This window comes from Phoca vitulina, unplaced genomic scaffold, assembly GCF_004348235.1.
Source record: "Phoca vitulina isolate PV1807 unplaced genomic scaffold, GSC_HSeal_1.0 scaffold36, whole genome shotgun sequence".
In the NCBI taxonomy this organism is placed as follows: Eukaryota; Metazoa; Chordata; class Mammalia; order Carnivora; family Phocidae; genus Phoca; species Phoca vitulina.
The window spans coordinates 4,239,247-4,260,171 of record NW_022589739.1 but is presented as its reverse complement, the minus strand read 5'-3'; the positions used below and the strand labels follow the sequence as shown (position 1 = coordinate 4,260,171).

The 20,925-nt window shown below is 50.0% G+C and overlaps 1 protein-coding gene across 10 annotated transcripts in view; it reads left to right on the top strand.

The window, feature by feature from the left end:
• The window catches only part of ARNTL (aryl hydrocarbon receptor nuclear translocator like), a 99,689-nt gene that overhangs the window by 16,123 nt on the left and 62,641 nt on the right, over nt 1-20,925 (top strand). For 3 of the 10 annotated variants that reach the window (XM_032427290.1, XM_032427294.1, XM_032427293.1), the window contains exon 1: nt 9,893-13,661. The exons of 2 other annotated variants lie outside the window; for them this stretch is intronic. The gene's annotated coding sequence lies outside the window, so the exon portion shown is untranslated. Of the gene's footprint in view, nt 1-9,891; nt 13,662-20,925 lie in introns of those variants that run through there. 5 more of the 10 variants (XM_032427284.1, XM_032427287.1, XM_032427285.1 and 2 more) reach the window with 4 other exon arrangements.

The following is a 20,925-nucleotide window of genomic DNA, read 5'->3' as shown; positions in this document are numbered from 1 at the left end:
CCAGTTACCTGCCTCCCAAAGGGGTCTGGGACTCACTTGGCTTCCAGAGCTCCCCTCACTGCTCTCCCACCCATGAGCTGTGATGTTTAACCAGAGAAGTCATTCACGCTTTGATCATTTAACACTCCTACCAGGGCCGACAGGAAGGCTCTCGTTACTAAATTAATTTTCTTGGGGAGTGGGGGAGCTTGTTACTATTCTCATCCTTTTGGTGTTGTTACCATTCCTTTAAAAATATATCTGCGTAAATGCATGTGTGTGTATATATGTTTATATAGTTCTACATATAGCAAAGGGCTTGGGAATGAAGGGGGCCCTCATAGGGCCTTGATTTAAACCCCAGGAGTGGTCGTGATTCTTTGGGCAATATATCCTTTTGTCCCAAATATCTACTGGCTGAAATTTGTAAAGTTTTGTTTCAACCTTCATTTCATAGTTTCCCCCAGCTTCTGGGACAGCTTTGGGGTTCACTGGTTGTAGCATCCAGAGTCATTGGCTCTACCCCTTAAAGACGCAGACTCAGTGAAGAGAGCCTTCTGTCGCCTGCCTAGTGCCTGTCGCTCTGAGGCCTCCGGCATCTCTTACCCATTGTCCTCACCGAGGAGCTTTGAGGCCCCAGGGCCAAGGCTCCTGTTCGGAGTGCGCCTGTTACAGTCAGGATGGCCGGGGCCGTCTGCAGACCTCCTTGGCCCTAGCGTGGTGGAGTGCGTCCAGGTTGCTTTGGAATAAGCAGTTTTATTTAAAAACAAGTTTAATCCAAAAGTTGCCTCTGAGGTGGTCTGAATGGCTACCCTGTCTGCTGGTTAGTACAGCGGCCTGGCTTCGTCTGCCTGGCCACTTCTGGCTGGCAGGCCCCCCGACCCCTCAGCATGGCTTTGCCTCCCTCCGCTAAGGAGGGCGCGGAGAAGGCATGCTTTCCCTTGTTCTGAAACAAGACCAGCCTGCGCAAAGCTGCAGGGATGAGGGAGCCGTCTCTTCATTCACCGTTAACCGAGGGTCCTGTGTGTCTGATACGATGGGAAGCCACTGGAGCATTGAGAGCAAGAAAGTAATACATGATTTATGTGTTTTAAAGGTTCTCCTGCTGCCTGTGGCCTCAAGTGGGAAGGATAAGCATGGAGCAGAGGGATGGGTTAGGAGCTGGTGCTTCCGGTTCCGGCAGCCAGGCTGGCTCGGACGCTGCTGGGAGCAGACAGGGACAGACAGGCCTGCACTGGCTGCCATTGCCACTTGCCCTCGGGCTCTAGATTCCCTGCACCATGAGCCTGCCCTAGGTATGCCAGGCCCCGCCGAGCTCCTGCTTCATGGCTGGTGGTCTTCACTCCACCTGGAATGTTCTCTTCCCCTGCTTCCCAATCCTGGTGCTTCTGCCAAAGCTTCACCCAGTGACCTTAGGCAAGTTACCAGATCTCTCTTGAGCCTCAATTTCTTCATCTATGAAAGAGTGATCATAGAACCACCTCATGGGATTGGGAGGGAAACATGATATGCACTGCAGGCCTCTGCCCTGGTCTCCTGCTTCCAACCTTGCCCTGCTCTGTGTGCTCTCTGCCCAGTGACCCAGTGAGGAGGGGTCCACTCAAGTCATACTCTGGCTCAGAACCCTCTTGACAGTAGCTTTCTGTCTCACTCAAAGCAAAAACCAAATCCTCAGCATGGCCTGCAAGGCTGCCTGGTTTTCCTCTGGCCTCATCTCCCACCCCAGGGCCTGGTGGGTAACCAGGCAGGCTGAGTCGTGCTGAGCTCACTGTGGTGCATGTGGCTGGTGCCCCCCTGAGTTGTGCAGTGCACAACGCACGTGGCCGGACGCATGGATCCCGGCTGCCCCTCTCTTGTTCCACTCTGGCCACATGTTCTGCAAACATCCCAGGCCTGTTTCGGGCTCAGGCTCTTTCCTTTGATGGCTCCCTCTGCTTTGAATGCACTTCCTCCAGATTATCAGTGTGGTGTGATCACTCAGCTTCTTCAGGTCTTTTCTCAAATGTCACCCTATTTAACATTGTACCATTTGGCCCACTGCCTCCCAGATGTTTCCCTGTTTCCCCTTTGATTTATTCTTCCTCTTGGCTCTTATCGTCAGCTAACATAGTCTACATTTTACTTACTTAATTGGTTCATTGTCTCTTTTCTCAATAGAAAGTAAGCTGTGAGAGCAGAGACTAGTGTTTAGTTCATTCACTGCTGTCTCCCCAGTGCCTCAGACAGTGCCTGGCAGGTAGCAGGGGCTCGCTAATGAATGCATGACTGAGTTTGCACTAAAGCAAGTGAAGGGTTTCGTATGTTTGCTGAGCACGTAGGAAGCACCCAGCGAGTGCCGGCCGCCATTGTTTCCATGGTTGGTGTTGATTATCCTTTGGGACCAGCCCCGTCCGCAGGTTGAATTGCATCGTGGCCACCTCTGCTCCTCGCTGCCCTTCCCTCTGTGCCCTCTGCCTCTGTGGCATTTATCACACTGCATGTGTGGGACTTGTCTCACTCTTTTCCCTATATGAGCCCAAAGTCCTGTGGGGCAAAGACTGGCTTGTTGGGATTTGTATCCTAAGGACCCTGTACCCGTGGGGGGTGGCGTGGAGTAGGCGCTCAGGAAGTGTCTACTGGTGGCAGCCATGACAGGTGGAAGGGGCTCTGCAGTCCCTTCCTGGTGGGCCTGGCTCCAGCATTGCTGCCTCATGTGTGCGCCCCCCTCCCAAGGGGCGCCAAGAGAGAGTTTGACAACCACTTAAGTGATGAAATCTCTAATAGTATGTTTAGAACAAATTTGGGGGAGCAGAGGGCCTCCTGTGCCTAGTCCTTTGGATGACGGTGTCTGGGTGACTTGCCAGTTCCACACGTGAGAGTCTGGCCCTTCGGCTGTTCCGGCCCCAAGAAGACAGTGTGATTCGGTTTACGCTCATTCAGTGGGGAGCATGTGAGCAACACCGGTGTGTTTGGAGGAGGCCGGGGAGAAGCAGAGAGAGCTTGAGCTGGCCCCTAGGGAATTTGGGGTAGGAGAGGAGAGCATGGCTTCTGGAGAGTAGCCCCTGCCCAGTTCAGGGACGAGCGTGGGTCCCTTGGGAGGCATGAGCAGGTAGGTGATTTGGGCCATATGAGGGAGGACCGTAAATGCCAGGGCAATGAGTTTGGCCTCTGGTACTTGGCAGAAGAGTCCAGATTAGGGATTCTGATGGGATAGGTGTAAGAATCAAGGGGTTCAGGGGAGGTGGGGAAGAGCTTTGGAGTCATTTGTCTCCTGTCTAGAGACAGTTGTCTTGTGAAACCCACAGACGGCATACCAGTGCCAGAGGCCCTGCCGCTAGGGACCAGCACCGGCACCCACAGGACAGTAGAGCTTTAGCTGAAACAACAGAGTGCGGGGGACTGAGGAGTTAGAAGTGGGGGTTCAGCATAGACTGGGTTCAGGAGTGGGCTTTTTCTCCTCAAGGGGAACTGTTGGTGTCCCTGGGTCACTGGGAGTTTCCTGCCCTGCTCTGGGGGGACTCACCGATTCATAAGCCACTGTTTCTCTGGAATCAGCCAGGTGTCTACACTTTGTGCTGGGCCAGTCAGCCTGACTCATCAATCAGTTTTGTACCAGAGTGCTCTTCAGAAGAGCTTTAAACCCAGAGACTGGCAAACTCAGGTTCAAGTGTCAGCACAGCCCATAACTCTCTGTGGGGCCTTGGTCAAGATGCTCATTCTCTTGGGGGTTCGCCTTCTTTATCTGCCAGGTTAGCACCACGCTAAATCCATGGGTGGTAAGCTAGAGCCTCTTAAATCCCTCCTGCCTTGGGTCAGAATTAGCCCTGGAGGCCTGGGTGGGGCTGAACCTTCAGGTGGGAGTCGTGGTGGCCACACTGTGGAGAGGACTAGGCTTGACATTGTCTTAGGGGTTTGAACATTGTTCTCTCACCCAGGGATTGATTTCTTCTGCAAAACTAAGGAGGGTTCTCTTCCCATTCCCCTTGCCTGCTTTTGGATGGAATTCCTGAAATGACCTTGGCTTCGTGGGTCCTTTCCCATTTCTCGTTGGGCTCTCCTAAACATGGTCCCTGCCCTATGGCCAGGGGCCTCATTCTCGTATGGCTACCACCTTTCTCTCTGGCCTCATTGCTTGAGATTTCCTCTTACCTCTCTCCTATCTTCCTTTGCATCTGACTTCGAACTCCAGGCCTGATCTGCCCTGCTGGGGCAACCTTGATGGCATCAACATGTGCCTACATGTTTGCACTCCCTTTACTCTTTTTTTTTTTTTTTAAATTTTTTTATTATTATGTTAATCCCCATACATTACATCATTAGTTTTAGATATAGTGTTCCATGATTCATTGTTTGTGCATAACACCCAGTGCTCCATGCAGAACGTGCCCTCCTCAATACCCATCACCAGGCTAACCCATCCTCCCACCCCCCTCCCCTCTAGAACCCTCAGTTTGTTTTTCAGAGTCCATTGTCTCTCATGGTTCTTGCACTCCCTTTACTCTTAAGATCATATCCTCAACCTGCTCCATGTGGCTCCCTCGTTTTTATCATGCTCATTTAAGATGGCTGCATAATATTCTATCAAGGGAGTGCCTTCAATAAACCATGAGTTTGTTATGGGGTGTTGAGATTGCTTTTAATTTTTGTTCTTTCAGCTAATGCTACATTAACCATCTTTGTGTATTCCAGAATCATTTTATTAGGTTGGCATTTATCTAGCTAATGGCAATGGCCCAAGATCAGATAGAGAATCAGAATTTCTTTTTTCAGGAGAAATGTTGTGAAGATATATTTAAATTTTACTTTAAATGCTAGGAATGTTTTTGTTGTATTTTCCATGAACAAAGAAGCAGGGTAACAGCAACACAAAATGAGACACAAGTGAAAGGCTGCATATTTACAAGTAACACATGACTTGTTTGTTGCTAAGTGTGGAGGTGAGCCAGTACATTCTCTTAAGGAGTAATTTATCTGCTCAAATTGAGGAATTCTGTGTCCCTATAGCTTCGATGCTAGAGTAAAATAAACAGTGATCCCTTCTTAACGCTGTTTTTAAGAAATGCCCTAAAACAAGAAAAAGTAAATGGGATTTTTTAGAAACAAACAAACATACAAACATGTCTCCTTGAGCCAGAGTGAGCCTGTCAGGAAGTGCTCTTAGCAGTGGGAGCAGGTTGCAAACTTGCTGAAGGGGTTTGGCTTTTTGTTGGTCATAAGGAAACAACCAGAATGAAACCGACAAATGAGCGTCACTGACATGGTTCCCAGTGCTCTTTTTAGGCTGGAATCCGTGTGGCTTTGGGGTGGTGGGGAAGGCTTCCTGTGCCCTGCTGATCTGTTGTTGCCATTTCAAGTCTCTGGTTGATGATTACGTGGACTGTTTCAACCTAATCCAGCAAATGTCAGCTGAGTCTTCACAGTGCGTAAGATTGCAGGGAATAAAACTTGGGGAAGAAAAACCCAATGCATCACCCTTGTTTCCAAGGAGCTCATGAACTAGGATTGGGAAGGATAAAAGAAGTCTAAACTGATGATCCTTCAAGGGCAACTAAGAAGAGGGCGCTGGGGCAGTCAGCCCCACCCTGTTAGAGAAGGGCAGAATTCCATCTCCTCGGGAGGCTAGCGTTGGAATGCAAGTGGGGGTCAAGGAAGGTGTGATGGAGGAGTTGCTTTTGTGGACTGGCTGAGATAGGGACTGGACGTTGCCAGCAACGCTAAAAGGCGGATAGAGGAGATGGAGGTGGAAGTACATGGGGATATGTCTAGGATTTGGCTAAAACATTGTGTATCAGATGCCAGGCACGGTTGTAAGCACTTCCTATATATTAGCTCATCTAATCTCTACTGAGACCCAAGGGAGGTACTGTCATTGCCTCCATTTTACAGATGAAGAAATAGACATAAAGGAATTCATTAGCCGCCCAAGACCATACTGCCGTAGAGCAAAGATCAGACCCAGTCGATTTGGCTCCAGAATCTCTGCTTCTAACCACAAAGCTGTCCCGCCTCTGATATAGGGGAAGAACAGACACTAGAACCAGAGGCTTGGCGTGCCAGTGATCAGGGGTACACAGGTGGAAGAGGGGTCAGGGTGGAGGTGAGAAGGATTGCAGGGGTGGGGGAGTTTGCTGAGAGCCGAGAGGGGCCACAGGAAGAAAGAGCTTCAAGGCGCGGGTTTGTCAACAGGGCCCAGCGCAGGGGCCAGCAGAGTTCTAGGAGGTGAGATTTAAGAGCAGGTCCGAGCCAAGGAGAGAGCTGGGCGGGCCTCCGGAGAGGGCAGCCAGGCTGCAGACGGTGAGGTGCTGTTCCTTCTGGATGATTCTGTGTTTTGAAGGTAGGGAAGCGGGCACAGGCATTGGGTATCATTGTCTGTGTCCTCCTGTCAGTAGAAATAGGTGAGCATGACAGAGGGGCCGGTGAGAGCCGGCACTGCTAATTTGGCAAACCCAGGGGCTTTTCTGCAGCCTAATGATTTTTGAAAGCTGTTGGCAATGCTGAGGCCCAAGTGTGACTCCCTTATCTGAATGCTGTAGCAATCGCTGTTTTTCCTGGAAAATTGGGCCCATGTGGGCCCTGTGTGTGGTTTATTTGAGTTCCATTTTTATAACTTTATTACCTTGTCCCCATGATGCGAGAGGCCTCTCTTTTCTCGAGCTTTGCTGTGAAAATTGTTTCTTAAAAGGCACAAAGTGATCTCTCATCATTTGGGTGGTGTTCTTCCCATAGTAGCTCTTTTCTGCAGACTCTGCACACACTTTTCATCACCCCTGACACCAGTTGTCATGTTTTTCTGATCGTTGGCAATTTACTGGGAACTTTTAGGCAGCTCTTAAATCTCACTGCCTAGGTGTTTGTCACGATTTCTCCCAGAGGAGTTTGTGCATGTACATATCCATCCAACTCCTACCAATGACCTTGCTGCAGCCTGACACCCAGTCCTGTCCTCTTGAGTTGATAACAATGGCGATTAGCATTTATGGAGACTGAGCTGTTACCAGGCCCTGGAGTAAGGTATTTATGTTCATGATCTCAATTATTCCCAGTCTCTATAAAGAAAGTACTATTACTTCCCCAATTTTACAGATGAAGAAAATGAGTATTGAAGAGGTAGAATAGCTTGCCCCAGGTCACACAGCTAATAAATGGCAGAGCTGGGCTTCACCCGAGGCCTTTCTGACCTTGGAGCCCAGGTACTTCATTCATACATTCATATATTCATTCATTCAACATCAAGTGATTGTCTACAACATGGCAAGCACTGTTCTAGACCCAGGGGATACAGCAAAGGGGAAAAAAAAAAAAGCACAAAAATTTCCTGCCTTCGGCTTACATTCAAAATGGGGGAGATGGAGAAAAAAAATAATAAATAAAATGTACATTACCCAATATGATAATAAGGACTATGGTGAGAAATAAAGCGAGGAGGTTGCCTAAGAAGCGTTGGGAGAATTTTAGAGTAGTCAAAGAAGATCTCATTGAGAAGGAGACCAAACTGTTGGGTCAAGTAGCAAACAAAGCCCCAAATCTCAGCGTATCAACTCAAGAAAACTTTGTTAATTTACAGTAAAACTTTATTTCTTAGTACAGAAAGATTCTAGTGTGGCTGCTCCTTTCCCTTGTGCTTATTGAGGGACCGCCCTCTTAGGGCTTATTGAGGGACGGCTCTGCCTTCTTCAAGGCCCTCAGATTGCTTCCCATTCAGCTGGAGGATGAGTAAAAAGAGAGGGTCTTGTGGGGGAGTTTTTACAGCCCGTCTGGAAGAAACCTGCGTCTCTCCCACCCGTTCGTCAGAACTCAGGCACGTGTTTGCTCCTTCCTGCGAGGGAGGCTGTTGGGAACTAGGGTCTAGCCATGTGCCCCCAAGAGAAAGGAAATGGGTTTTTGTGAACTTGTAGCGGAATGTATGCCATAGCGAATGAAGGAAAGAAGTGAGTCGTGTGTGTCACTGGGGAAAGAGCATCAGGGAGTGGGAACCGCAGCGTCAGGGTGGCCAGCGTGGCAGGAGTACGGGGAGGAGAGTGGCAGAAAGTGAGGGCAGGGGCGTCATGGGGGCTGGGCCATTGGGATCACTGTAAAGACTTGGTTGCACTGGGAATGACCGGGGGGCCGGGAACATGGCAGGGTTTTTGAAAGAGGACTGACGTGGTTTGAGTTACATCTTGAAAAGATCACTCTGGCTACTGTGTTGAAAATCAACTGAGGGAAGAGAAGTTAGCGTCTGTTGGAGTTGCCCCGCTGAGTGATGAGAGTAGCCAGCTCCCGGGGGGGGGGGGGGGGGGGGGGGGGGGGGCAGGATTTGAGGTCTGTCCTGAAGGTGGAGCCGCTGGGCTTGCTGTGGGCTTGGGGGAAGGTGTGAGACAGAGAGCGGTGTCAGGCTTGTTCTGAGGTTTTGGCTTTCGCCTAATGACCGTTAGTCTCACTTTCTCCCCGCAGAAGTAAGGGGAAAAGTTTTGGGGAGAAGATATATGAATGCCTTCTGGGCCCTGACCTATCTCACAGTCGGCTTTCCTCCTGCACAGTACTTTCTTTAGCACAGCCAAGCAATTCATAGTCTTTTTTTTTTTTTTAAGATTTATTTATTTATTTTAGAGAGAGAGAGTGCATACAAGCACGGGGGAGGGGCAGAAGGAGAGGGATGTATGTAAAGAGGAGGAATGGGATAAAGAAAGTGCACACAAGCACGGGGGAGGGGCAGAAGGAGAGGGAGCGAGAGAATCGCCAGCAGACTCCTCGCTGAGCACGGAGCCCAGTGGTGATCTCAGTGGGAGCATAAAGGGGGAGAAAGTCTGTCTTAAACAGAGCAGGGCGTGAGTCATGGCAACAAATGTTCCATGCCTACTAGGTGCTGGGCACTGGCTAGGTATTTTGTTTTCACCGGAGAGCAAAACAGTACTGTTCCTGCCCTTGTGGCAGAGGTAAACCCATGTGGATAGACTGTAGAATGATTCGTTGGAAGACATTATATTTACGCCTAATTATTTCTTTTTAGCAATTGTGAATGGCATTGTATTTTTAATTTTGATGTCCATGTGTTCATTGCTAGTATATAGGAATAAAACTGATTTTTAAAAATTTTTTTATCTTGTATCCTGCATCCTTGCTAAACTCACTAATTAGTTCTAGGAATGTCTTTTGTGTTTTCCTCAGGATTTTCTACATCGGCAGTCATATCGTCTGCAAGATACGGAGATTTGTTTTATTTCTTCTTTGCTTTTTTTTATTTCTCTTTGTTGTCCTTTGTGCTGACTAGGACCTCTAGTACCATGCTGAATAAGATTGGTAAGAGTGGACATCATTGTCTGTTCCTAGTCTTGGGGGGAAGGCAGTCTTCCACCATCAAGTCGATTGTTAACAATAGGGATTTTTGCAGATGTCATTTGCATTTTGCTGGTATGGGTGGGGATGGAATAGGGTTTTCTGTAGTGCTTGGTTGCAATAGAGTGGTTACTATCTAAAAGTTTTCTGTCTTACTAGAGGGCACAAGCTTTGTGTGTGTGTACGCGCACACACACATGCGCCTTCTGCATTTCTAGATTGCTGGCTTCTTCAATTCCAAGTCTGGGATATGTGAGGCATACACACACACACACAAAAGTAAAAAGAAAGAAAGAAAATGCAGGGAACTCACCATGGTGTCATTCATTCCTGAGGTCCTGAGATCGCTAACTGGTCTGCCTTCTTCGCTCTGCCTTTCAGACATTTCTTATGTTTGCAGTACATATACTGTCCAGGAGTTTTTGTTGTACTCCATCTTCCTGGAAGTGGCAATGGTTGGGAGCAGCTAGAGAGTATAGCCCCCCGCCTCCCAGTTTTGGGGGGAGCTTAAGATCCCAGGGGTTTGATCCTGTAGCTGGTTGGAGGGCTGTATCGCGGTGTGGAGGGTTGGGTGGGTGGGGGAGTGGCAGAGAAAATGGGAGGCTGTTGCCTGGGTCCAGGTAGTAGATAAAGGGGTCCCGTGCTGTGACAACAGACATGGTGCAGAAAGGAAGGAGAGGAAAGTCCCCATGGCAACAAGGAAGTGCGAGGAGACTAGGCTGAGGATGAGGTTTCTAGCTTGGGCCACCAGCTAAAATTGGGAAGGCCATGAGGCGTCTGATGCAGCAGAGTGGGCATATTCCAGGCATTGAGAGCACATCTGGGAAACCAGACTAATGGTGCTGCCCTTCAGGGAAGCCATAGAGCTATAAGTCTGGCTGCTGTAAAGATCCAAGGAGCATGCGCTCTGGGCAGAGGACACAATGTGGGAAAGGACACAGGTACGGGTAATGGCATGATGGGCCTGTCGGGACCCCCACTGGCTGACACGTAAGTGGGTCGCTATTGGTTCCATAACTGGGCAGGATGCTGTAGGAGTTCACTAAAGGAAGATGTTCTAGAAAGGGAGTTGGTGCCACCAGGAGTCCGTATGGCCGCTTGTCTTCTGTTCTTTGTATGTTGGTATCAGTCTTTCCTCCTGCAGACAGACCACCCTCCTCGTGGGGGCACCTCTGCTGACAGCCCCACTTTAGCGACTGCAGTGAAGTGGCTGCATCTGTGTATCAAGTCCAGACAAAGTCTCTGACTGGCTTAGGTTGGGTGGTGTGCTTATCCTCTGGGGCTAATCACTGTTACCAGGGTGTGGAGGACTCTAATCTGGGCTGGATCATTTGCCCACCCTTATTGGGGCATTCATGGTCTTTTTAAGAAGGTGGAAGAAAAGTGTCTATGGAAGATAAAAAAAGATTTACCCTGGCTTACTATAATATGTTTTGAAGAATTTATAGTACAGCAATGTAGGAACTCTTTGGAGAATTTTAAGCAGGGGACTTGATCAAATTTAGGTTTTATTAAAATCATTCCACTGTGTCTGGGATTGCGGTTGGAAATAAATAAGTGACTAGAGGTGGGGAGACTGGTTAGGAGGTTGTCGCTGGAGCTCCAGGGAGAGCTGACGAGACCCGAACTAATTCAAGTCCTTGGTTGTTTCATTTGGACTTTACCTCCAGCCACAGCACGGTAAAGAGGAGGAGTGGGATAAAGTCTAGAGACAATCAGGCAACCAGGGCTTGGTGACCAGCTGGAGGATGCAGTAAGAAGAGGGGCTTAAGGAGGATCACCCCCCCAACACCGCCACCAAGGGGGTAATAACTATTCTCCGGAAGGCTAGATTTATCTTTGGAAACTAGTTATTAAGTGGTGGCAGACTTGACATATCTTATTTGCTTCTTGAGAAATATGAGTGTTGTTGGCTTTTTGTGGTGCCTTAACTGGAAAAGAAAGCTGATTGATTGTATTTTTCTCCCTTTAAAAAGTTTCCTTTCTTTATGAACTCAGATAATAGGAGCTGCAGCTGGGACTGCCAGTTGAGAGATGGATGGGAGGAGGACCCTGGCCTGAAGACCCTTCCTCCCCCCAAGCCTGCCCCTGGGCCTGCAGGTCTACTTTAGAAACGTTCATCCCTTCGCCATTGTCCTTGCTAGGAAGGCTTTTCAGGATTTTAAGCAAAGAAATGACCTGATCTGACTGATGTTGTGACCAATTCCCTCCTGAACTGGGAATTGACCATGGATGGAGGGAGGAGTGACACCAAGAGCCAAAGCGGGGAAGTAGGCACACCCGTTGAGAGGCTCTTGCAATCATCTACATTGGTAATGGTGGAAGGAGTGAGAAATGGTCATATTCTGAATGTATTTTGAAATAAAAACCGATGTTGGTGAGGACTGGACTATGGCGTAAAAGAAAAGAGATGAGAATGGCTCTAACCTTTTGGCCTGGGCAACTGGAAGAACGTTGTCTTAAACTGAGATGGGGAGGGCTTGGAGGAACAAGCCCAGGGGAAGGCGAAAGGCATTGGTTAAGTTTGACACATTGAACATGACTTACACAGATCTCCTGTCTACGTGACATCTTACTGGAAGCAGGCAGTTGGATATATCCTACTAGCCAGGAGTTGAGAGGAGAGGCCCAGGCTTGGAGAGAAATCTGGGCATCATCCTCAGCATACAGATGATATCTGAATCCCAGACACTAGGTGAGACCACCGGGAAGTGACTGGAGGTATACAGAGAAGAGATGAGAACAAGGCCTGAGCCCTGGGGCACTCTGACATTAAGAGGTAGGGAGATAAGGAAGAACCAGCAAAGGGAAAGAGTAGCTAGTGAGGTGGGTAGAAAACCAAGAGTGCTATCCTGGAAGCCAAGTGAAAAGGGTCATCAAACAAGAGGGAATGGTTTACTGGTACCAAAAGCCATAAGACAAGGTCTGAGACTTGCTTATTGGATCCAGCAACATGAGGACAGGCCAAATGCAGGCCAAATGCCTGCTTTGGGACCCCAGCTTAACCTTTCAAATAAGTCACAGTTTCCCCACTAAAGAAGAGTACAGTTGTGCAAAACAGATCATTTAAGACTGATTGAAATAAATCCAAGAAAGATGAAGACAGTGCCATGGGAGTCTAGTAGAAAGGGACAGTACTTCTGGCTTTTGTGGGGAGGGTTGAGGTCAGATTCATTCATGTCTTCATTCATCATTTATTCATTCCACAAAAACTTATGGGGTTTCAGAGACTTGTGGCAGGGAAGGGAGAAAGTGGAGTTAATTGTTTAATGGGTATAGAGTTTCAGTTTTGTGGAAAAGTGTTCTGGAGCTGGATGGTGGTGATGGTTACACAACAACATGAATGTACGTAATACCACTGAGCTGTGCACCCGAAAATGGTTATGATTATAAAGTTTATGTCATGTGTATTTTACCACACACACACACACACATCAAAGGAGGGAAAAAAAGTATTGGCCCCATGATGAACTTGGTCTGGGATATAATGTTGGAAATAGATGGCATTTCAATAGGAGATAATACGGAGAGAAGGGGAGAGACACATCCAACTGGAGGGAATGCAGAGAGGGAAGGGACCCGCTATCAGCTGTGTTTGTCTGGATAGTGGGGTCAGTAGGGGAGGCCGTGCAAGCTGAGGCTGTGGACTCAGGCTGGGCCGGTTGGTACAGGCCTGGCAGGCTGCTTACAGAGTTGCGCTTGCCTTCTTAGATTCTGGGAGCCCCTGAAGGCTCTCTGCCCAGGGGAGTGCCATTCCAAAGGTGTGCATTTAGAAGATTAATGTCATTAATCCTTCCTGTTAAACCATTGCTTATTAAAATCAGTGGGATTGAGGCATGTATTTCTCTAGGGAAAAATGTGGCCTAGCAGAATTTTCAACACCCAGCTACATGTTAATGTACTGAGTGCGTTATTTTTCCACCCATTTTACAAGTATTTCTTGACGACTACCTAAATGCCCACTGTGTTCTAGGCGGTGGGGTAAGAGAAGGGGTAAATTTAATAGGTCTCTTCTCTTAAAAAGCCTATACTCTAGAGACCCCCATTCCTAAAGAAGAAATTGTGCTCCCATATGTCATGTGTTGCCATAAATGTCTCACCAGAGTTCCATGGGAACTGAGAGGAGGAGGTGCCTGGCTTGCTGGGGAAAAGACTGTCCAGTGGATTGGAAAGATGAGCAGGATTTTCTAGGCAAAGTAACAGAAATGGGCATCCTGAGAGGATGGTAAATCAAAACTTATTGGGGGTTATAAATTTAAAGACAACGTATAAATATTCTCTCTTAAGGCTAAACTCTTATCTCATTGGCTTTTAGGTGGTGCTGGCTAGAGGGCACACTTTTGGACCCAAACTTAAGTTTTCAAATGTGGAATCCTAGGCCTTCACTGGTAAGTTTGTTTGATGCCTCCTTACGGAATGATGCTCTTGAGGATCGGTATTTGGAATAAAGGGCAAGGAAGTTATCACTGGCACAGGTCTGTGGAGCTTACCAAGCCTGGACTCGAGAGAAGCCTGTAATACAGGCAGAAAGGACTCACAGGAAGAGTGACATTTCACTGTTTCTGCGATAGATGCAGAGAGGGGGGCCAGAGGAGGGGCATCCGGGGGTGTAGGGAAGTCCCACCTCATGGAGGGGTGGGGCTTTGGCTGTGTTTGGAAGGAAAAGTCCAAAAAGGAGTGAAATAAGCTTTTTGGGTTCAAGAAGTTGGGTGTGAGATATAAAGAAAGTGGGCTCACAGCAGCAAACCCACAGGAGTAAGAGCTTTATCCAGAAGAGTCACGGGCAAGACATTTGGCAGGATAGGATTACTCTAGACCAAGGTCAGCAAACATCTTCTGCAAAAGGTCAGCTGGTAAATATTTTTGGCTTCACAGGCCATGTGGTCTCTGTCACAGCGACTCAGCCCTGCTGTTGGAGCATGAAAGCTGCCACAGCTGATCTGTGAATGAATGGGCGTGGCTGGGTCCCCGGAAAGCTTTACTTACAGGAACAAGTGGTAGGTGGCATTTGGCCTGTGGGCTCCAGTTTGCAGACTCCATCTCTAGACCCTGAATGTCAGGCTGAGACACTTGGACTTTATCCTGGAGGCAGTGGGAAGCCATTGAGGTTATTTTGGGCAAAGAATTGAAATGGCAGAAGTGACATGCTAAGACCTTTCATCTGATAGCTAGACAAGAGGCAAGGGGCCTGTTCAAATGAGCAGCAGCAATCCACGTGTGACATCATGTGGCTAACAGTGGTTCAGATGGGAGCGAAGGACCAATAGAAGAGAGATTGCAAAGGGAGAACCATAAGATTTTTAGTCTTCTTGGATTTTAAAGACAGGAGCCAAAGAAAACGAAAGTTTGGTAGTTCACGGTGGTACCATTGACAAATGTACAGACTGGAGATGGAGAGGGGTGCCTGATGCATCTGGTTTTAGATACACCGAATTTAGGATGACAGTGGTTCATCCGCAGGAAATGTCCAATAGACAATTGGAGATGCAGGGCAGAAGCCTGGACTGAGGTTTGGTCCGGACATGTAGAAGGGAAGCCATAGGATTAAATGAGTTCTCCCCATGATGAGCAGAGAGCCGAGCCTTGGGGAGTGTGCGTAACTCTGGATGGAAGAAGAAGGTGGAAGAGAACCGGAGGCCAAGGAGGAGAGAGTCCCACAAAGGGAAGAGGAGGGAGCAGCAGAGACTCTGGAGAAGGGCTTGAAGGAAGGCTGCTGAATTGGTGACCAGTTGGTTACAGATGGCCTTGAGGAACGTGATGCCACAGAGGGGAATGGGGGCTGAGGGCTCCAGGCTGCACAGGGTCGCACATAAATGAGGGATAAAGCATCAGAGACATCAGTGAAAGAAAGAGGCCACTCAGAGAGAGTGTGGTAGAAGAAGGGAGGTACACATACGATTTGGACATTTGCATGTCACAGTTACCTTTTCTTTAGCTTTGAGGCAGGCCCAGCATGCCATGACCAGTTCTCATTTCCTTCTCTGGAGCCAAGCTTTTGTGGGGGTTTGTGTATACATTGGGCTTGTGATTGTGTTCTTCTGCTCCCTTTGAGGTGTGGTGCTCATAGCTCTGCCACAACTTGCAGCATGGAATCCAGCCCATGTCTGGACTCTTGCCATAAGACAAGATGTGATCTGTTGGGGAGATAGTTGCATTTGCCTAAATTGAGGGAGAAAAGAGGGTAGACCAAGGAACTGAAATGAGACTTCTTACTGCCGAGTCTGCCCACATAGGGGACTTTGAGATAATTCTTCAAGCCATCCAACCAGATGTCAGTTTGTGCTCTGAGTATTTCAAGTGTCCATTCTTTGGTCTGAATTCTACGGTCTTTTTGGCTTGGTTGGTGTGAATATAGCAGTTTGAGATCTGGTCATAAAAGCAACAGGTGTAACTGGTTTCGAGCCACCATTTATCGAACTCTCACTGTGTACCAGGCTTGGAGCTGGGTGCTCGGTACGCGTCATTTTATGTCATCTCTGCAACAATCCCCAACACGGGGTTTTAGTATAACCACTTCAGCAGTGAGGAAATCAAATCATAAAGAGGTTGAGAAACCTACCCGAGGTCACAAGAGATTTGAACCCAGATCTGAACCCTGGTTACACTGCTCCCTGTTTTCTCTCGCTTTGAGTCTGGAATTTCTCCTCCTACTTCCGTAGAAGGACTAGAGAAAGATTGAGCTGTACAGGTTAAATATTCAGAGCCTATAGTGGGTGTTTCCACCTCTTAGGAGTCTGTTGAAAGGGTGGACTTTTCAGAAAGTCTCTGAAAAAAAACAAGACCAAATCTCACATACTTTAACTGTTTCCCCAGGTAAAATTTTCCTTAGTTGGAGAAGGCGACAGTCTTGGGTTTGGAAAGGAAATAGCACTAGGAGGCATGACAGTCAGATCCCAGGCCTCGCATGATGGTAGTTGTCATCTACTTTTTGTTTAAATATTTGGCATTTCTCTCTGCTCACCTCCAACTTTCAGCTCTGAGGGCAGGGTCCTGTTTTGTCTTATTTACCAGCACTCCCTGCAGCATCTAGCATGGTTTTGCCATGTAGGATGTACTCAGTATATATTTGTTGTTTCTAAAGAGCCGGGAGGCTTGGGACAAGCCTCCTCTGTGTGCCAGGCACTGCTCTGGGCACTGTGGTTCTGGGGGTGACAAAGGACAAGTTCTCTGTCCTCATGAGGCTACTCATGAGAATCTTTCTAGTAGGGGAGACAGAACAAATGTGTGAGATGTATAATGGCATGATAATGCTCTGAAGTAAAATAAAGTGAGAGAAGGGGGTAGAGGGTGTTGGGCCCAGTAGTTTAGTTAGGGTCATCGAGAAGGGCCCAACCAAGAAATGAAGTGAGACGGAGTGGCTTTTGGGGACAAAGTCATAATAATTCCCTTTGAGGGTTCTACAGACGTCAGCTGAACTGTCAACACTTCTTAATTCTTTTGCTGGGCCCCGGTGGCTAACAGCTAGCTGACTGCTCCCAGCAGTGCGGAGCCCCTGTTCGGGCCCGCTGAGTGCTCCCTTCCCCTCCCTGGTAGGTGTGCAATCTCCTTACCTGGCCTGCCTCTCCTGGTTCTCCCCCAGCCTCAGAGGCCTCGCCTCCGCAGCCTGCTTTGCCACTTCTCTTTCTTTGGTCCTTACCCTTCATAAGGCTTTACTCAGTCCCTTCCTCATCGCTGCAAAGATCATCCCCGGGTGAGCCCCTGCACTGCTCACCTCCACCCTGCAGTCCCCCAGAACTGCAGAGCCAGCCCCGAACCTCCTCCCAGGCCGCACCGCTAGCTGCTGCCCGCAGGCACCTGGCGCTCACCCCTGCCCTTGCCGCGAGTGCGCCTGTCTCCCCGTGCTGCCTGCCTTGCCCGCGACTGCAGCCCCAAGTTGTGTCTCCTGCACGAGCCACCCCTAGCTTTGTCCTTTCCCCCAACTGTCCTGTTCTGTTGGTTACTGCGTCCTCCTGAAGAGGACATCTTCTGATTTGTCCACTCGCTTCTCCTCCTTCCCTGCTCCTTCACTTAGGACTCATCCTTTGGATTCCTTTCAACAGCCTCCTAATTGGTCTTCCTGTGTCCATTTTTGTCCTTCCTCAGTCCACCCCCACACTCCTTATCAGCATGATGTTTATAACTCACTCATCTGATCATGGCTCGCTCCTGCTGCAGACTCTCCGAGGGCTCCTCATTGCTTGTGGGATAAGACCGAAGCCCCTGGGGCGCCTGGGTGGCTCAGTTGGTTAAGTGACTGCCTTCGGCTCAGGTCATGATCCTGGAGTGCCTGGATCGAGTCCCGCATCGGGCTCCCTGCTCGGCAGGGAGTCTGCTTCTCCCTCTGACCCTCCCCACTCTCATGTGCTCTCTCTCAAATAAATAAATAAAATCTTTTAAAAAAATAAAAAAAATTAAAAAAGACCGAAGCCCCTTCGGCGGGCCTGCGGTCTTTCATGATCGGGCCTTGGGCCACATTCCTCATGCCCTACCCCGGATTTCTAACCTCAGCCCAGCCTCCGCCAGCCATCCCCGCTGGACCCTCCTGGGAATGACCCGCCCCCTGCTCCCCATTTCAGCAGCTCAGGACAGGTTTCCAATCTTCCGGACACCTTCCTTCCCACGCTGCTCCTCTCTGTGACCTGGACATGACCTTCCTGCCGGCTCCCAGAACACCCTGCCTTTCTCTCTCCCAAAGCACTTATCAGCATAACTGTTGATTTACTACTTGTCATGCTCAGTAAACTGCGCTCCTTAAGGGTGGGGATGACACATGCGTGTGCATGCGTGCACACACACACACAAGCGCACGTGTGCACGCATACACACTATCTCTGGGTTCTCAGAGCCAGCACAGTACACCTGGCTCAGGAAGTGTTTGTTGAAGGAGGAGGGATAGCAGAGTCTGTGCAGCCAGACAACAGATCCATAATGTGATCAAATGTATTTGGAATGGGAGGTTCGTTGGCCATTGCGTTCGGCAGGGCCACCCCTCCCCTCAGCTTTGAGTGCAAGATGCATTGCTGGGGGTTTGGGTTGGGCGCTACCCACTGTGGGTCTCCCGGCAAACTGAGGCCTGAGGAATGTCACTTCTCTAGAGTCTTTGCCCCGCACTTTAAAAAAAATTCCTGTTGTTGATGGAATAGTAATAGCAATTCAGAATGAAAAATAATCCGTCAAGGAATGCTCAGGAATGAGGTCTACCCAGCTTCATCCTGGGTGAGTCCCACACTTCCTAAATTAGCCAAAATAATGATTCTTGCTCACCGCTGACAGCTTCCCTCCCCCATCGTCCCGCTGAGAATGCTTTTCTGGCTGGGAGAGCAGGACAGCTAGTGGTCCTTTGTGGAGATGCCCCCAGGGCTTCTTTATCTGCATTTGGAACCTTGTCCAGTCCTGGGTGAGCACTGAGGAGTGGCAAACAGGAAGGGGCTCCGACCCGAGATGCCAGGGCAGTGTCTGTACCCCCCATAGGAGCTGGCACCGTGCACCTGGCCAGCCGCCAGTCTATGTGCTCCTGCTTCCCTGTGGGGCCGTCAGCTCGATGCTTGTTGCACCTTCTCCGTTTCCTAGTTCTGCCACAGGAAACTGGGAAATTGTACCGAGAATGCAGCCTTTGCGTGGGGGCTCACAGTAATCTGGGAGGGCTTCCTAGAGGAAGGAGCCATTCTTACCGCAGAGGTGCCCTGCTGACCAGGGTGCTCCAGCAGGCACTTGGAGCTGCTGTCCTCTCCCGGTAAGACGTAGAATGCTGCTTTCCCTTTCGGGGACTTTCCAGCAGCCTCTCCCGCTGCATGGAGGCATTTTCCTTCTGGTTTGCCTCGTCCGCGCCCATTCTCTCCGATTTGCCTCCTCCTAGGAAGCCTCCCCCGACCTCCCAGATAAGAGACCTGGTCCTGTCGTCACTGTTACCATTATCATTATATACGGCCTATTGATTGCTAGCCAGGGGGCATGTGCTGGGACAGTGCTTGCTGGGCAGGCACTTGGTACGAGGGCCTTGGTGGGTGTCGGCTGTGCTAAGTGTCATCGTTAGTACCCCACAGACCCCCTTTAGGGGACGGAGGCCCAGGTAACGCAGGACCGGCGAGCACGGGTTTGCCGCAGGTGCCTGGGTTGTGGAGCACCAGGCTGCGCTCTGACCCGTTCTTCCTGTGCCACCGTCCCTCTGCCACGCGTGCGCGCAGCCCGCCCTCCCGCTCGTTCGCGGCGCTCGCCACAGGGGCCGGTCTCTGTTTATTTGTGTGGTTGTAGATAAGCGCATGTTTGCCCTGCCCCCCTCTCCCCGCCCTGCCCCGGGCAGCCGGGTGAGCCCAGGACTGCAGGGACCTGCCTGCTAGGTAGGTGCTCCACACATGGCCTGCCTGACCGCCCGCTCTTTCTCTGTGCCCCCTGCACCACGGGCGTCTGGGCTTCCTGGGGGGCCCCGCACGTGTTAGCCTCTGTCCTCCCGTTTCCCCTTCCGAGCCGCGGTGCTGAGGAAGCATCTGTACCTCAGCAGAGGCCCTTCCTCTCAGACCCTCAGGCCCACTCCCTTTGTCCTCTTTCTGCAACCTGTGTCCTTTTCTGCAGCTTCCTAAGGAAGTGGAGCCCATTCTCCCCCAAGGATGGAGCCAGCACCTTCCTCTGCTCCTCGGGCCCTGCACACACTCTGGGGATGGCTGTGACCCCTGAGGGCCATCATGACCCATGTGCCTGCCCTCCCCGTCCTTCCGGAGCCCCTGGGGGCCAGCCGGGGCGTGGTGTCTGTGGCAGGGCGGCACCGTGTAGAGTCAGGGCTGAGGGGTCTGCGGAAGCAGGTAAGGGAGGACAGAAGTCACTACCTTAAGAGCAGCTGCTGATGCAGCCTGTGTCGGTGAGCGTATGTGGGCGAAGGGGTGTGTGTACCTCTCGCTCCCTGTTTTTACTTGCATAATTTATCCTGGGGCATGTTAGAGACTGTGTCTCCCTCTCTCAGGGCTCTGATGCGGGGACCTTGAATAATAGATATTTCATAGCCACGGGCTAAATAAATATTTTCTCCTCTCCCAAGCTGCAGGCACCTCCCCTCCCCCCCCCCTTTGGTACCTCAGTGACCCCTTCACAGGGCTGTTGTGACTGTCAGCACCCGCTTCCCAGACCCCCTTCAGAGAGCAGTGCCGCGAAAGCCCCATCTAGACCCCAGCAGGCTGGGCTACCCTGCTGAGGCTGGAGGCAGGCAGGCCGTTCCCCGGGGGGCACCTCACCGGGCCTCAAGGGCCCTCTGTGGCCAGGCTGGCTGAGCTCCGAGTGACTCACCCTGGCTTTGAGTGGGAAAAATAAAAATAAAATAAATGGCTTCTGACCAAATGGGGAAAGTGGGCATGGGGGAGGAGCCGCAGGAGGACGCTGGCCACGCCTTGGGTACATTTGCCCGCAGCAAACTGAGGTTGGCTGAAAGCCCAGACTCCACCTTTAAAGGGGACTCGCATGCTGGTCTCACGCCCTGGCCCTGGAATGTCAGACTCTGTGCCTGCGAGTGACGTGACTCGGACGACCCACCCAAGTTCTGTAGGCCTCAGTTTCCTCACCTGTAAAATGAGATGGTGATAATAGTAATCATCTCGATGAGGTTCTTGTGCGGGTGAGATGACAATGTGCTGAGCCCCGGCATGTCGAAAATGCCAAGGATCTGTTATTGTTGTTCTTTAAAAGTCG